This window comes from Arachis hypogaea, chromosome 12 (genome assembly GCF_003086295.3).
Source record: "Arachis hypogaea cultivar Tifrunner chromosome 12, arahy.Tifrunner.gnm2.J5K5, whole genome shotgun sequence".
Classification (NCBI taxonomy): Eukaryota; Viridiplantae; Streptophyta; class Magnoliopsida; order Fabales; family Fabaceae; genus Arachis; species Arachis hypogaea.
This window is the reverse complement of record NC_092047.1, coordinates 72,348,047-72,362,799: the sequence shown is the minus strand read 5'-3', so window position 1 is coordinate 72,362,799 and position 14,753 is coordinate 72,348,047. Positions and strand designations below refer to the sequence as shown.

The following is a 14,753-nucleotide window of genomic DNA, read 5'->3' as shown; positions in this document are numbered from 1 at the left end:
TGTTTTAATTCAAGAGAATTTGGGGAGGAGAATTGATCTCTCTTCTTCCTTGTTCTTGCTTGAATACTCTTTACTTTTCTTGCTTCGGATCTTGGGTGGAGAATTGAAGAAATTCTGTTTCAATCTCACCTTGGGATCTTGTTTAATTTTACTGCACAATTGAATTTCAGTTTCTGTTAATTGCTTCTTCTTCTACTTTCTCTGCAATTTACATTTCTTCATTTCCTTTGTAATTGTTCTTGTTGGATCTAGGAAGGCATTGAGATCTAGACTTGGTTATCTAGTCTCTTGAGTCCTGAGATCTGAATTTCCATTTTCAATTTCTCTGTTTACTGCTTTTCAAGCTCTTTTATATTTCTTTTTTTAGATCCGATTCAACCCAAGGCATCTTCCACTCTTTTGTGTGTTGAATTTTACTTTTCCTTGTTTACTTTCTGCAAATCCAATTCCCAATTCTCTTTACAATTCAAGCCATTTACATTTCTTACGCTCTAAGATTCTGCAATTTACATTTCTTGCGTTCTAAGTTTCGGCCATTTAATTTCTTGCCCTTTAAGATTCAGCACTTTAAGTTTCAGTTCTCTTTAATTTCATGCAAATTACCCATTCCCTTTACTTTCCATGCAATTTAAATTCTGCAAATCACAAATCTCTCAACTAAATCATGATTCGCTTGACTAAATCAACCACTAAACTAAAATTGCTCAATCCTTCAATCCCTGTGGGATCGACCTCACTCCCGTGAGTTATTACTACTTGATGCGACCCGGTGCACTTGCCGGTGAGTTTTGTGTTGGATCGTTTTCCGCACATCATCTATCATATCCACTCTCATGTAATCCTCTTGCTTAGGGATGTGTTGCATTGACTTGAAAACGTTTATGACCATTTGTTCATTGTGGACCCTGAAGATCGTCTCTCCTTTTTCTACATCAATGATGGCTCTTGCTGTGGCTAGAAATGGCCTTCCCAAAATGATTGAGTTGTTTCCTTCCTCCTCAGTATCCAAAATTACAAAATCTGCTGGAAAAATAAACTCCCCAACCTTCACCAACAGGTTTTCCATAATTCCATTGGGTGTCTTGATCGATCTGTCAGCCATGACTAGTGACATTCTGGTGGGTTTGAGTTCTTCTATAGCAAGCTTCCTCATCATAGACAGGGGCATTAGGTTGATGCTAGCTCCGAGATCACAAAGAGCCTTGTCTAATGTCTTGTTGCCTATGGTGCAAGCAACTACAAAACTTCCTGGATCTTTAAGCTTCGGTGGGATTCCCTTTTGAAGTACCGCGCTACATTCTTCAGTGAGAAGTATAGTTTCCTTCTCCAACCAGCTTCTTTTCTTATTAATGAGTTCCTTCAAGAACTTGGCATATAAGGGCATCTGTTCCAATGCTTCAGCTAAGGGAATGTTGATTTCCAGCTTCTTGAAAGTTTTCAGGAACTTGCGGAAGTATTGATCTTTGGTTTCTTTGTTGAACCTCTGAGGGTATGGTAGTGGAGGTGTACTGATCTTTACCCCTTGCTGCTGTCCTTGAATTACTTCCTTTGAACTATGTGGCTGGTTGTCTTTCTCTTTGAGTTTCTCTGGGACATTTCTTCTTGTTGTCATGTCCTCATTGTTAGTTTCTCCTTTCTCTGATGGTTCTTTGTTGCTATCCAAAGGCTTCTTGGTCACCTCCTTGTTGTTGTCTATCAATGTTTTTCCACTCCGTAATTGTATAGCTTTGCACTCTTCTTTTGGATTAGGAATGGTGTCACTTGGAAGTGAGCTTGAAGGTCTCTCAACAGAAATCTGCTTGGAGATTTGCCCAATCTGCCTCTCTAGGTTCTTCATGGAGGCTTCATGGTTCTTGGTTGTCATTTCCTGGTGTTTCCATATTTTGTCTATCAAAGTTTCCAAGTTAGTGAGTCTTTGAGATTCAGGTGATGCTTGTGGTGGGTTGTGAGATGTGGGTGGTGGATGGTGGGCATTTTGATTGGTGGGTTGGTTATTGGATTGGTAATGGTTGGGATTGGGGTAGTTATTTTGAGGTTTTCTGTAAGGGTTTTGGTTAGTTTGCTGCTGGTTGTGGTTCTGGTTGTTTCTGGAAGTGTTTTGGTTTGAGTTCCTCTGCCATGGTTGTTGGTTCTGGTTGTGATTATCTCCCCATCTGAGGTTTGGGTGGTTCTTCCAGGATGGATTGTATGTGTCACCATACACTTCATTCTGTCCAGAATTTTGGTTGTGCATGTACTGGACTTGTTCTTGCTGCTGCTCCTCTTGAGTTTCTTCATTTTGCACCCATGTGGATGATGGTTGGCTTGTGTTAACTGCTGCAACTTGGAGGCTATCAATCCTCTTGGCCATTTGCTCAAATTGTTGTTGAATTTGCTGCTGCATCATCTTGTTTTGAGCCAAGATTGAGTCTACTCCTTCTAGCTCAAATACTCTTCTCCTTTGTGATGGTTGGCGGTTTCTTTGATGAGCAAAGAAATATTGATTGTTGGCCACCATGTCCACAAGATTCTGGGCTTCCTCAGCAGTTTTCATCAGTTGTAGTGAACCTCCAGTAGAATGATCTAATGCCTCCTGAGATTTCAATGTCAGGCCTTCATAGAAATTTTGCAGCACGTCCCATTCATTGAACATCTCTGGAGGACACTTTCTGATTAAGGCTTTGTACCTCTCCCATGCTTCATACAAGGATTCGGCATCTAATTGTGTGAATGTCTGCACCTCGGTTTTCAGCCTGATGACTCTTTGGGGTTGATAGAATTTGGCTAGAAATTTAGTCACCAAGTCATCCCAACTAGTGATACTTCCTTGGGGAAAAGTTTCAAGCCATTGTGCGGCCTTGTCCCTTAATGAGAACGGTAACAGCAGAAGCTTGTAGGTTTCAGGATTCACGCCATTAGATTTCATAGTGTCACAAATCCTTAAGAAGGTAGATAGATGTTGATTTGGATCCTCCAATGGTCCTCCCCCAAACGAGCAGTTGTTTTGGACCAATGTGATGAGTTGTGGCTTCAGTTCAAAGTTATTTGCATTGACATTAGGGGTGAGAATGCTGCTTCCACAATGTCTAGCATTTGCAAAGGTATAGGAGGCCAATACTCTCCTCTGTTGTGGGTTATTGTTAACCCCTCCTCCTGGATTAGATGGATCTCCTTCCATCTCGTGATATTCTTCCTCAAATTCTTCCTCTCCAACAATATTTTTCCCTCTTTCAGCTCTTCTTAACCTTCTAAGAGTTCTCTGGTCAATTTCAGATAAAACAGGAATAGATCTCCCTGTACCTGACATACAAACAAAACAAAAGAAACACCACCAGTAACACTTCAATCTATTGCTAGAATGAAGTTTAGTTTAAGCAAAATTTCAAACAGTTAGTGTGTCAGTCAAAAATTAGAGAAACAGAAAAGAAAAAGTACTTGATCTAAACTACCACCTCACTTAATCATTGTCAATCTATTCAATCCCCGGTAACGGCGCCAAAAACTTGATGTGCGGAAAATGATCCGACACAAAACTCACCGGCAAGTGTACCGGGTCGCATCAAGTAATAATAACTCACATGAGTGAGGTCGATCCCACAGGGATTGAAGGATTGAGCAATTTTTGTTTAGTGGTTGATTTAGTCAAGCAGATCAAGAGTTGGTTGAGTGATTTGTGATTAACAGAAATTAAATTGCATGAAAAGTAAAGGGAGAGGGGTAAATTGCAGGAAATTAAAGAGAACAGAAAATAAAAGTGCTTAATCTTAAAGAACAAGAAATTAAATGGCAGAAACTTAGAACGCAAGAAATGTAAATTGCAGAATCTTAGAATGCAAGAAAAGTAAATTGCAGAATCTTAGAATGTAAGGAATGTAAATGGCTTGAATTGTAAATGGATCAGGGATGTGGGATTGCAAAAATTAAACAAGAGAGCAGTAAATCTCAACAAACAGAAACGTAGAAGATGGATCTAATTGAACCGGATCTTAAATGCAAATGAAAATAAATTTGGTGTAGCAATGTAACAAGGAAATTGAAATTGAAAGATGTAGATCTCAGGACTCAAGAGACTAGATAACCAAGTCTAGATCTCACTGCCTTCTTAGATCCAAATTTAGAATTCAATTGCAAGAGATTAAAAATCAAAACAGAAGAAAACTTGGATTCAAATCTCAATTCTCCAATGGTGCAGTGAAAGAAACAAAAAGAGATCTCAAGGTGAGATTGAGACAGAATTTCCTCAATTCTTCAACACCCAAGACTCTAAATCTCCAAATAGCTCAAAACCCAAAAGTTCTCTACTGTGAATACTATGAAAACTCTTAAAGAAAACTCTCAAAGAAAAAGCTCCCTAAAACTTCAAATCCTAAGCTATTTATACACTTTCTTCAAATGATCATTAAGCCTTGAATTGGGCCTTTAGTCTTGATGGAATTGGGTTGATAGTGGCCTCCGTTGATTGCTCTTGGTGTTGGAAAGAAATCCATTAGTGAACCGGGCCATGAACCATTCACGTTTGAGTCAACATTTGAGGCAAACGTTGACTCAAACGTCACTTGTGTAAACTTATGCAGCTAGGCCAAGATGCTGTCATCCACGTTTGGCTCAACGTTTGAGGTCAAACGTGAGCTCAAACGTGGATCTCCCCATGCTCTCTTTTTGGCCAACGTTTGGCCCAACGTTTGAGGCAAACGTTGGCGCAAACGTGGCTCACTCAATGCATCAAACAGAGGTGCTCTTCCTTGCTTTTATGGCGCCAACGTTTGATCTCACGTTTGAGGCAAACGTTGGCGCAAACGTTGGTTTGCTCCAGGGGTGCTTCTCCTTGCTCATATGTGGCCAACGTTTGACCTCACGTTTGAGGCAAACGCTGGCTCAAACGTTGCCATCCCTTGCTCCTTCTTCAGCCAACGTTTGCCTCAACATTTGAGGCAAACGTTGGCGCAAACGTTGGCTCTTCTCCAAGGTGTGGTTGCACTCTTCCTCACGTTTGAGCCCAAGTTTGAGGCAAACTTTGGCTCAAACGTGAGTCCTTCCTCTTGCCTCTTGCTATCACCCTTTTCCTCAACCTTCTTCCAAGCTTTCTTCTACCTATCATCAACCAACATTTGCATCAAAGCTATGCTCTAATCATGAGAGTTATTCTTTTTCTTGTCATATAAGTAATTATGGCATAAAACTCATGAAAATGCATCAATTCATCCATAGTTGATTGAATCTAAGGAAACATGAAATTCCACCCAATTGACTTACTTGTGGCTTAAGAAAGTGCATAAAACTAAATGAAAACAAAGGAAAAAGACTAGTGAAACTAGGCTAAGATGACTTGTCATCAATACTTCCCCAAAAACCCTAGCTCAATCACATCCATTTCATTTCACCAAACCATCATAACTCCCACTTACCCCACCCACTTCAAAAATCAAATTTCCCACCCAAACCCACCCTATGGCCGAACCCAAGCCCTACCCAATCCTATAAATACCCTCTCTCCATCACCCTTCATACACACACCTCTCATACCTTCTCCACCCCACAAGGCCGAGCCCTCTCTCTTCCTCTTCCTCTCTCTATTTTCTTCTTCTTTTTCTCCATTCTTCTATTTTTGCTCGTAGACGAGCAAAGTTTTAAATTTGGTGTTGGAAAAGCATAGCTTTTTTTCTTTCTATTACCATTCATGGCACCCAAGGTTGGAGACTCCTCTAAGAAGAGGAAAGGAAAGGCAATAGCCAATCCCTCTGAATCTTGGGAGATGGAGAGATTCATCACCAAAGCTCACCAAGAATACTTCTATGAAGTAGTGGCTGAGAAGAAAGTGATCCCTGAGGTCCCTTTCATGCTCAAGAAGAATGAGTATCCGGAAATCCGAAGAGAGATCCGGAGAAGAGGTTGGAAAGTCCTAACCAATCCTATCCAAGAGGTTGGAATTCTCATGGTGCAAGAGTTCTATGCTAATGCATAGGTTACCAAAAACCATGACACTAGTGTGAACCCAAATCCAAGGAATTGGATCACCATGGTCCGAGGAAGAATCATAGATTTCAGCCCATAAAGTGTAAGGATAACGTTCAACTTACCTCTATTGCAAGGAAATCCTCATCCTTACACTAGGAGAGTCAACCATGATCAGAAATCGGATCAGGTGCTCTCAGATATCTGTGTAGAAGGTGCACAGTAGAAAAGAGATTCCCAAGACAAGCCCAGTCAGTTAAGAAGGGTTGACCTAAAGCCCATAGCTATAGGATGGTTGGAGTTCATTCAAAGATCTATCACCCCTACTAGCAATCGGTCAGAAGTGACTGTTGACAGAGCCATCATGATTCATTGCATCATGATTGGAACTGAGGTGGAAGTTCATGAGGTAATTCCTCAAGAACTGTACAAGGTAGCTGAGAAGCCTCACACTAACACAAGATTGACATTTCCACACCTCATCTGTCACCTATGCAATTCAGCAGAAATTGTCATAAATGGAGATGTCTCTATTGGGGAGGATAAGCTCATCACTAAGAAGCGGATGGAGCAAACCAGAGAGCATGCACAAGAGCCTGTGCATCCGCCTCATCATGAAATCTCTGAGATGCCTCAAGGGATGTATTTTCCTCCCCAAAGCTATTGGGATCAATGGCAAACTTCTCTTGGAGAATTGAGCACTAACATAGAGCAATTGAGGATGGAATATCAAGGACATGCCACCACCCTCAATGAAATTAGAGAAGATCAAAGAGTCATAAGGGAAGACCAAAGGGCTATGAGGAAAGAGCAACAAAGGCAAAGGGATGACATAGAAGAGATCAAGTATCACATTGGACCCTCAAGGAGGAGCACTAGACGCCACCCCTAAAGGTGGACTTGTTCTCTTTTTATTCCTTTCCTTTATTATTTTTCTGTTTTCTGTTTGATTATTTATCTGTTCTCTTGTTCTAAGTTGCATGGTCATTTGTATTGATGTCTTAAAAGTTATAAAATGTTCTATATATCTCTCACCTTGTTTATATAAAATTTTATTTTAAAAGAACTGAGAGATGCATGAATTTCAAGTTTAAAATAAGATTAGTTTTATTAGTTTGATGTGGTGTCATTTGCTTTTGTTTTCTGAATGTATGAAATAAACAGTGCATGTTTGAAGTTGTAATTTTAGAATGTTAGCTCTTGAAAGAATAAGGAAAAAGGAAAAATATTATTGATAATCTGAAAAATCTAAAAATTGATCCTTGAAGCAAGAAAAAGCAGCAAAAAGCAAAAGAAAAAGCATGTTGCAAAAGAAAAAAAATTATATGCATGAAAGAAAAAAAATGGTGAAAAAAGAAAAAAATAAAAAAAATAAAAAGCAAAAAAATCCATTACTGCCCAAAAATGCAGGAAAATGAGGGTGATGAGCGGATAATTTATACGCTTTTTGGTATTGTTTTTAGTATGTTTTTAGTAGAATCTGGTTACTTTTAGGGATGTTTTCATTAGTTTTTATGTTAAATTCACATTTCTGGACTTTACTATGAGTTTGTGTATTTTTCTGTGATTTCAGGTATTTTCTAGCTGAAATTGAGGGACTTGAGCAAAAATCAGATTCAGAGGTTGAAAAAGGACTGCTGATGTTGTTGGATTCTAACCTCCCTGCACTCAAAGTGGATTTTCTGGAGCTACAAAACTCAAAATGGCGCGCTTCCAATTGTTTTGGAAAGTAGACATCCAGGGCTTTCCATCAATATATAATAGTCCATACTTTGGCTAAGTTTGGATGACGTAAAAGGGCGTTGAACGCCAGTTCTACGCTGCTGTCTGGAGTTAAACGCCAGAAACACGTCACAAGCCAGAGTTGAACGCCAGAAACACGTTACAAACTGGCGTTCAACTCCAAGATTGACCTCTACACGTGTAACACTCAAGCTCAGCCCAAGCACACACCAAGTGGGCCCCGGAAGTGGATTTATGCATCAATTACTTACTTCTGTAAACCCTAGTAACTAGTTTATTATAAATAGGACTTTTACTATTGTATTAGACATCCTGGATTGTATTTTTGATCCTGTGATCACGTTTTGGGGGCTGGCCATTCAGCCATGCCTGGACCTTTCACTTATGTATTTTCAACGGTAGAGTTTCTACACTCCATAGATTAAGGTGTGGAGCTCTGCTGTTCTTCATGAATTAATGCAAAGTACTACTGTTTTTCTATTCAACTCAGCTTATTCTGCTTCTAAGATATTCATTTGCACGTCAACATGAATGTGATGAACGTGACAATCATCATCATTCTCTATGAACGCGTGCCTGACAACCACTTCCGTTCTACCTTCGATTGAATGATTATCTCTTGGATCTCTTAATCAGAATCTTCATGGTATAAGCTAGATTGATGGCGGCATTCATGAGAGTCCGGAAAGTCTAAATTTTATCTGTGGTATTCCGAGTAGGACTCTGGGATTGAATGACTGTGACGAACTTCAAACTCGCGAGTGCTGGGCGTAGTGACAGACGCAAAATGAGGGTGAATCCTATTCCAGTATGATCGAGAACCTCAGATGATTAGCCGTGCTGTGACAGAGCATTTGGACCATTTTCACAAGAGGATAAGATGCAGCCATTGACAAGGGTGATGCCTCCAGACGATTAGCCATGCAGTGATAGCGCATCGGACCATTTTCCAGAGAGGATTAAAAGTAGCCATTGACAATGGTGATGTCCTTAGATAAAGCCAGCCATGGAAAGGAGTAAGACTGATTGGATGAAGACAGCAGGAAAGCAGAGGTTCAGAGGAACGAAAGCATCTCTATACACTTATCTGAAATTCTCACCAATGATATACATAAGTGTTTCTATCCTTACTTTATGTTTATTTATTATTTATTTTCGAAAACTCCATAACCTTTTGATATCCGCCTGACTGAGATTTACAAGGTGACAATAGCTTGCTTCATACCAACAATCTCCGTGGGATCGACCCTTACTCACGTAAGGTTTATTACTTGGACGACCCAGTGCACTTGCTGGTTAGTTGTATCGAAATTGTGAATGAAAAACGATTTATTAAGACGTGCGTACAGAGTTTCTGGCGCCGTTTCCTGAGATCACAATTTCGTGCACCAAGTTTTTGGCGCCGTTGCCAGGGATTGTTCGAGTTTGGACAACTGACGGTTCATCTTGTTGCTCAGATTGGGTAACTTTCTTTTCGTTTTCTTTTCAAAAAAATTTTTCAAAAACCTTTCAAAAATTTCTCATCTGTTTTCGAAAAAAATAAAAAAAAAATTGTTTTCAAAAATATATTTTTCTTCAGAATTTTTAAGAATGAATTCTAGTGTTTCATGAAGCATGTTGAAGCCTGGCTGGCTGTAGAGCAATGTCTAAATTCTTTTGGACTGAGGTTTTGGCTTAAAATTGAATGAATTACTCTCGTGTTACATACTAAAGCATGGCTGGCTATTAAGCCATGCCTAACCCTCAGATTGGAGCTTTAGAATAAGAGTGCAAGATTCCTGGAATTCATATTAAAAATTTTGGAATCCTTATTTTTCTTTTTCAAAATGATTTTCAAAAAAATTAAAAGAAAATATAAAAAAAATCATAAAATCATAAAAACAAAAAAAAAATTTGTATTTCTTGTTTGAGTCTTGAGTCAGATTTAAAGTTTGGTGTCAATTGCATGTTCATCTTGCATTTTTCGAAAAATTCATGCATTCATGGTGTTCTTCATGATCTTCAAGTTGTTCTTGGTAAGTCTTCTTGTTTGATCTTGATGTTTTCTTGTTTTGCATCTTTTCTTGTTTTTCATGTGCATTTTTACATTCATAGTGTCTAAACATGAAAGATTTCTAAGTTTGGTGTCTTGCATGTTTTCTTTGCATATAAAAATTTTCAAAAATAAGTCTTGATGTTCATCATGACATTCAAAGTGTTCTTGGTGTTCATCTTGACATTCATAGTGTTCTTGCATTCATCACATACTTTGATCCATAACTTTCATGCATTGCATCATTTTTCATGTTTTTCTCTCTCAACATTAAAAATTCAAAAATAAAAAAAAATATATCTTTCCCTTTTTCTCTCATAAAATTCGAAAGTTTGAGTTGACTTTTTCAAAAAATTTTAAAATCTAGTTATTTTCTATGAGTCAAATCAAATTTTCAAATTTTATCTTTTTCAAAATCTTTTTCAAAAATCAAATCTTTTTCATTTTTCTTATCTATTTTCGAAAATTCCAAAAAAATATTTTTCAAAAATCTTTTTCTTAATTTTACATCATATTTTCGAAAATATCTTCAACAATTAATGTTTTGATTCAAAAATTTCAAGTTTGTTACTTACTTGTTAAGAAAGATTCAAACTTTAAGTTCTAGAATCATATCTTGTGATTTCTTGTGAATCAAGTCATTAATTGTGATTTTAAAAATCAAATCTTTTTCAAAACTAATTTCAATCATATCTTTTCAAAAATATCTTTCTATCTTTTCTTTTTCAAAATCATATCTTTTTCAAAATTTGATTTTAAAATATCCTTTCTAACTTCTTATCTTCTTATCTTTTCAAAATTGATTTTCAAATTTGTTTCAACTAACTAACTAACTTTTTGTTTGTTTCTTATCTTTTTCAAAACTACCTAACTAACTCCCTCTCTCTCTAATTTTCAAAAATATTTTCCCCTTTTTTCAGAATTTCTTTTTAATTAACTAATTATTTTAATTTTTTATTTTAATTTTCGAAAATTACTAACCTTTTTCAAAAACTATTTTCGAAAATCACTAACTCTTTTTCAAAAATAATTTTCGAAAATTCTCCTTCTCTCTCATCTCCTTCTATTCATTTATTCATCTACTAACACTTCATCTCACCAAAAATCCGAACCCTCTCTCTCTGAGTTCAGATTTTCTCTTCTTCTTTTCTTCCACTCACATAAGGGAACCTCTATACTTGGGTAAAAAGGACCCCTATTATTATTATTATTATTTTTCTGTCCCTCTTTTTCATATGAGCAGGAGCAAGGACAAGAACATTCTTGTTGAAGCAGATCCAGAACCTGAAAGGACTCTGAAGAGGAAACTAAGAGAAGCTAAATTACAACAATCCAGCAAGCACCTTTCAGAAATTTTCGAACAAGAAGAGGAGATGGCAGCCGAAAATAATAATAATGCAAGGAGGATGCTTGGTGACTTTACTGCACCTAATTCTAATTTACATGGAAGAAGCATCTCCATTCCTGCCATTAGAGCAAACAATTTTGAGCTTAAACCTCAATTAGTTTCTCTGATGCAGCAGAACTGCAAGTTTCATGGACTTCCATCTGAAGATCCTTTTCAGTTCTTAACTGAATTCTTGCAGATATATGATACTATTAAGACTAATGGAGTAGATCCTGAAGTCTACATGCTCGTGCTTTTCCCTTTTGCTGTGAGAGACAGAGCTAGAATATGGTTGGACTCTCAACCTAAGGATAGCCTGAACTCTTGGGATAAGCTGGTCAAGGCTTTCTTAGCCAAGTTCTTTCCTCCTCAAAAGCTGAGTAAGCTTAGAGTGGATGTTCAGACCTTCAGACAGAAAGAAGGTGAATCCCTCTATGAAGCTTGGGAGAGATACAAAGAACTGACCAAAAAGTGTCCTTCTGACATGCTTTCAGAATGGACCATCCTGGATATATTCTATGATGGTCTATCTGAATTGGCTAAAATGTCATTGGATACCTCTGCAGGTGGATCCATTCACTTAAACGCCTGCAGAAGCTCAAGAACTCATTGACATGGTTGCTAATAACCAGTTCATGTACACTTCTGAGAGGAATCCTGTGAGTAATGGGACGCCTATGAAGAAGGGAGTTCTTGAAATTGATACTCTGAATGCCATACTGGCTCAGAATAAAATATTGACTTAGCAAGTCAATATGATTTCTCAGAGTCTGAATGGAATGCAAGCTGCATCCAACAGTACTCAAGAAGCATCTTCTGAAGAAAAAGCTTATGATCCTGAAAATCCTGCAATAGCAGAGGTGAATTACATGGGTGAACCTTATGGAAACACCTATAACCCCTCATGGAGAAATCACCCAAATCTTTCTTGGAAGGATCAACAAAGGCCTCAACAAGACTTTAATAATGGTGGAAGAAATAGGTTTAACAATAGTAAACCTTTTCCATCATCCACTCAGCAACAGACAGAGAACTTTGAACAAAATACATCTAATTTAGCAAACTTAGTCTCTGATCTATCTAAGGCCACTGTAAGTTTCATGAATGAAACAAGGTCCTCCATTAGAAATTTGGAGGCACAAGTGGGCCAGCTGAGTAAAAGGATCACTGAAATCCCTCCTAGTGCTCTCCCAAGCAATACAGAAGAAAATTCAAAAGGAGAGTGCAAGGCCATTGACATAACCACCATGGCCGAACCTGTAAGGGAGGTTGAGGACGTGAATCCCAGTGAGGAAGACCTCCTGGGACGTCCAGTGATCAACAAGAAGTTTCCCTCTGAGGAACCAAAGGAATCTGAGATTCATCTAGAGACCATAGAGATTCCATTGAACCTCCTTATGCCATTCATGAGCTCTGATGAGTATTCCTCTTCTGAAGAAAATGAAGATGTTACTGAAGAGCAAGCTGCCAAGTTTCTTGGTGCAATCATGAAGCTGAATGCCAATTTATTTGGTATTCAGACTTGGGAAGATGAACCTCCCTTGTTCACCAATGAACTAAGTGATCTGGATCAACTGACATTGCCTCAGAAGAAACAAGATCCTGGAAAGTTCATAATACCTTGTACCATAGGCAACATGATCTTTGAAAAGGCTCTGTGTGACCTTGGTTCCGGGATAAACCTCATGCCCCTCTCCGTAATAGAGAAACTGGGAATCTATGGGGTGCAAGCTGCTAAAATCTCATTAGAGATGGCAGACAATTCAAGAAAACAGGCTTATGGATAAGTAGAGGACGTGTTAGTAAAGGTTGAAGGCCTTTACATCCCTGCTGATTTCATAGTCTTGGATACTGGGAAGAATGATGATGAATTCATCATCCTTGGAAGACCCTTTCTAGCCACAGCAAGAGCTGTTATTGATGTTAACAGAGGTGAACTAGTCCTTCAATTGAATGAGGACTCCCTTGAGTTTAAAACTCAAGGACACCCTTCTGTAAACATGGAGAGGAAGCATAAAAAGCTTCTCTCAAAACAGAGTCAACCAGAGCCCCCACAGTCAAACTCTAAGTTTGGTGTTGGGAGGTGGTAGCACAAATTGCGAATCACACTTTTCACAACTCGTACCACTAACCAGCAAGTGCACTGGGTCGTCCAAGTAATACCTTACGTGAGTAAGGGTCGAATCCCACGGAGATTGTTGGTTTGAAGCAATCTATGGTTATCTTGTAAATCTTAGTCAGGAAGTCAATTATGTTTATCAATTGAATTGTGAATAACCAGTAGAGCATAAATTAAAATTTACTTGTTGTGCAGTAATGGAGAATATGTTGGAGTTTTGGAGATGCTTTGTCTTCTGAATCTCTGCTTTCCTCTGTCTTCTTGTTCACGCACGCACGTCCCCCTATGGCAAGCTGTGTGTTGGTGGATCACCGTTGTCAATGGCTACCTTCCGTCCTTCCAGTGAAAACTACGCTCACGCGCTCTGTCACAGCAAGGCTAATCACCGGTTGGTTCTCGATCCGGTTGGAATAGGATTTACTATCCTTTTGCGTCTGTCACTAACGCCCAGTCTTCAGGAGTTTGAAGCTCATCACAGTCATTCAATCCTTGAATCCTACTCGGAATGCCACAGACAAGGCTTAGACTTTCCGGATTCTCATGAATGCCGCCATCAGTTCTAGCTTATACCACGGAGATTCTGATTAAGGAATCTAAGAGACACTCATTCAATCGGATATAGAACGGAGGTGGTTGTCAGGCACGCGTTCATGGGTTGAGGAAGGTGATGAGTGTCACAGCTCATCACCATCATCACAGTTAAGCGCGAATGAACATCTTAGATAGGAACAAGCGTGTTTGAATAGAAAGACAGAAATACTTGCATTAATTCATTGAGACACAGCAGAGCTCCTCACCCCCAACAATGGGGTTTAGAGACTCCTGCCGTCAGAGAATACAAAGTTTAGATCTGAAATGTCATGAGATACAAAATAAGTCTCTAAAAGTTGTTTAAATACTAAACTAGTAGCCTAGGGTTACAAAATATGAGTGGACTATGATGGATGATGCAGAGATCCACTTCTGGGGCCCACTTGGTGTGTGCTGGGGCTGAGACTTTAAGCAATCCACGTGCAGAGGCCATTTGTGGAGTTGAACGCCAGTTTTTGTGCCAGTTTGGGCGTTCAACTCCAGTTTTTGATCCTTTTCTGGCGCTGGACGCCAGAATTGGGCAGAGGACTGGCGTTGAACGCCAGTTTACGTCGTCTATTCTTGTGCAAAGTATGGACTATTATATATTGCTGGAAAGCCCAGGATGTCTACTTTCCAACGCAATTGGAAGCACGCCATTTCGAGTTCTGTAGCTCCAGAAAATCCACTTTGAGTGCAGGGAGGTCAGAATCCAACAGCATCAGCAGTCCTTTTTCAGCCTGAATCAGATTTTTGCTCAGCTCCTTCAATTTCAGCCAGAAAAATACCTGAAATTACAGAAAAACACACAACTCATAGTAAAGTCCAGAAATATGAATTTTTCCTAAAAGCTACTAGAAATAGACTAAAAACTAACTAAAACATACTCAAAACTATATGAAATTATCCCCAAAAAGCGTATAAAATATCCGCTCATCACAACACCAAACTTAAACTGTTGCTTGTCCTCA

The 14,753-nt window shown here is 38.8% G+C and overlaps 1 non-coding gene across 1 annotated transcript; it reads right to left on the bottom strand.

Moving 5' to 3' along the window:
- Positions 1 to 11,475: 11,475 nt before the first annotated feature.
- On the bottom strand, positions 11,476 to 11,583 carry LOC112732018 (small nucleolar RNA R71). The gene has a single exon (XR_003167760.1). It is a non-coding gene; the product is annotated as a small nucleolar RNA R71 (small nucleolar RNA).
- Between the last annotated feature and the right edge of the window lie 3,170 nt (positions 11,584 to 14,753).